We start from the raw sequence: 2,500 nt of genomic DNA on the forward strand, positions 1-2,500 counted from the left end.
TTATCAGTTTAATATCTGATACGTCCTCTATACGAGGACTTCATATTAAATGGATTTTTAGAACAGGGAGGCGAAACAGGGGCTTGCCCCGTTCGCCCCACGCATCGACCTGGTATTGCAGTACCTCCAGGAACGGTGCACCTTCCTAAGCTTGTGTGAAAAAAAGAGTTTGTTGCTGTTTGGTATAATCAGCCTGTTTTATTTTAATGAATGAATGAATGTATTTATTTATTTGGTGTGTGTGTGTGTGTGTGTGTGTGTGTGTGTGTGTGTGTGTGTGTGTGTGTGTGTGTGTGTGTATATATATATATATATATATATATATATATATATATATATATATATATATATATATGTATATATATTTATTGATTTGTCTGTCTGTCTGTCTGTCTGTCTGTCTGTCTGTCCATGTGAGGGAGCAGCCAAAATGAATAAATAAAACAAAGCAGCTCACTCCACTCCTTAAATAGGCAAGAATGAAGGGGTGAGTGGTCTCTGTCTGTCTGCCTGCAATTGTCAGCTGGTCACAAATGCAGTGAGAGCGGAGGCCACTCCCCTTTCGGCTGTTTGCAGTTTTCCCTCCGTTTTTGTTCTTTTTTTTTTTTTTTTTTTTTTTTTTTGAAATTGTTCCTGTTTTCTCTCTCTCTCTCTCTCTCTCTCTCTCTCTCTCTCTCTCTCTCTCATTGCCTGCCAGCCCTGTTGTTTGCAACAAGCAAGCCACAGCCTCGCAGGCTCCTCCCTTGTTACCGCGAACAAACGAGCTAGGCTCTTTGTTGGCGTGGCGGGACGCCTGAGCGTACACGGCTATAGCTCGGGTTTCTCTTCATTCACGCACAAATCTTTCGCCTTTTACTAAAGATTTCCGTGGAGGGGAACGTCAAAGAGTCAAAGTGATTTTTTGGAGCGCTCTGCCTCCGGGCGGGGCCGCAACAATCCGTATAACGAGAAAGTATAAACTTAGGGCGGGGTGGGAGTGGCTCGCTGGGTGTCTGGAAGAGGGGGGAAGGGCGGGTATGCCACGGAGGAGGCCTCCCTGCCTGCGAGGCCGGTGCCCGGTCCAGCGCCCATTTCAGGTTATCGCTTCTCGGCCTTTTGGCTAAGATCAAGTGTAGTATCTGTTCTTATCAGTTTAATATCTGATACGTCCTCTATACGAGGACTTCATATTAAATGGATTTTTAGAACAGGGAGGCGAAACAGGGGCTTGCCCCGTTCGCCCCACGCATCGACCTGGTATTGCAGTACCTCCAGGAACGGTGCACCTTCCTAAGCTTGTGTGAAAAAAAGAGTTTGTTGCTGTTTGGTATAATCAGCCTGTTTTATTTTAATGAATGAATGAATGTATTTATTTATTTGGTGTGTGTGTGTGTGTGTGTGTGTGTGTGTGTGTGTGTGTGTGTGTGTGTGTGTGTATATATATATATATATATATATATATATATATATATATATATATATATATATGTATATATATTTATTGATTTGTCTGTCTGTCTGTCTGTCTGTCTGTCTGTCTGTCCATGTGAGGGAGCAGCCAAAATGAATAAATAAAACAAAGCAGCTCACTCCACTCCTTAAATAGGCAAGAATGAAGGGGTGAGTGGTCTCTGTCTGTCTGCCTGCAATTGTCAGCTGGTCACAAATGCAGTGAGAGCGGAGGCCACTCCCCTTTCGGCTGTTTGCAGTTTTCCCTCCGTTTTTGTTCTTTTTTTTTTTTTTTTTTTTTTTTTTTGAAATTGTTCCTGTTTTCTCTCTCTCTCTCTCTCTCTCTCTCTCTCTCTCTCTCTCTCTCTCTCTCTCATTGCCTGCCAGCCCTGTTGTTTGCAACAAGCAAGCCACAGCCTCGCAGGCTCCTCCCTTGTTACCCGCGAACAAACGAGCTAGGCTCTTTGTTGGCGTGGCGGGACGCCTGAGCGTACACGGCTATAGCTCGGGTTTCTCTTCATTCACGCACAAATCTTTCGCCTTTTACTAAAGATTTCCGTGGAGGGGAACGTCAAAGAGTCAAAGTGATTTTTTGGAGCGCTCTGCCTCCGGGCGGGGCCGCAACAATCCGTATAACGAGAAAGTATAAACTTAGGGCGGGGTGGGAGTGGCTCGCTGGGTGTCTGGAAGAGGGGGGAAGGGCGGGTATGCCACGGAGGAGGCCTCCCTGCCTGCGAGGCCGGTGCCCGGTCCAGCGCCCATTTCAGGTTATCGCTTCTCGGCCTTTTGGCTAAGATCAAGTGTAGTATCTGTTCTTATCAGTTTAATATCTGATACGTCCTCTATACGAGGACTTCATATTAAATGGATTTTTAGAACAGGGAGGCGAAACAGGGGCTTGCCCCGTTCGCCCCACGCATCGACCTGGTATTGCAGTACCTCCAGGAACGGTGCACCTTCCTAAGCTTGTGTGAAAAAAAGAGTTTGTTGCTGTTTGGTATAATCAGCCTGTTTTATTTTAATGAATGAATGAATGTATTTATTTATTTGGTGTGTGTGTGTGTGTGTGTGT

At 45.2% G+C, this 2,500-nt stretch overlaps 5 non-coding genes across 5 annotated transcripts in view; all 5 read left to right on the plus strand.

The window, feature by feature from the left end:
* The window catches only part of LOC143504217 (U2 spliceosomal RNA), a 191-nt gene extending 45 nt beyond the window's left edge, over window positions 1-146 (plus strand). The window contains exon 1 of the small nuclear RNA XR_013127474.1: window positions 1-146. This exon is cut by the window's left edge and continues 45 nt beyond it. This is a non-coding gene — a small nuclear RNA (U2 spliceosomal RNA).
* Window positions 147-810: 664 nt separating this feature from the next.
* On the plus strand, window positions 811-929 carry LOC143504106 (U5 spliceosomal RNA). The gene has a single exon (XR_013127369.1). It is a non-coding gene; the product is annotated as a U5 spliceosomal RNA (small nuclear RNA).
* A 150-nt stretch (window positions 930-1,079) lies between these two features.
* Window positions 1,080-1,270, plus strand: LOC143504219 (U2 spliceosomal RNA). The gene has a single exon (XR_013127476.1). It is a non-coding gene; the product is annotated as a U2 spliceosomal RNA (small nuclear RNA).
* A 659-nt stretch (window positions 1,271-1,929) lies between these two features.
* On the plus strand, window positions 1,930-2,048 carry LOC143504107 (U5 spliceosomal RNA). The gene has a single exon (XR_013127370.1). It is a non-coding gene; the product is annotated as a U5 spliceosomal RNA (small nuclear RNA).
* Window positions 2,049-2,198: 150 nt separating this feature from the next.
* Window positions 2,199-2,389, plus strand: LOC143504220 (U2 spliceosomal RNA). The gene has a single exon (XR_013127477.1). It is a non-coding gene; the product is annotated as a U2 spliceosomal RNA (small nuclear RNA).
* The last annotated feature ends 111 nt before the right edge of the window (window positions 2,390-2,500 follow it).

The sequence above is a fragment of the Brachyhypopomus gauderio genome, unplaced genomic scaffold, assembly GCF_052324685.1.
Source record: "Brachyhypopomus gauderio isolate BG-103 unplaced genomic scaffold, BGAUD_0.2 sc238, whole genome shotgun sequence".
In the NCBI taxonomy this organism is placed as follows: Eukaryota; Metazoa; Chordata; class Actinopteri; order Gymnotiformes; family Hypopomidae; genus Brachyhypopomus; species Brachyhypopomus gauderio.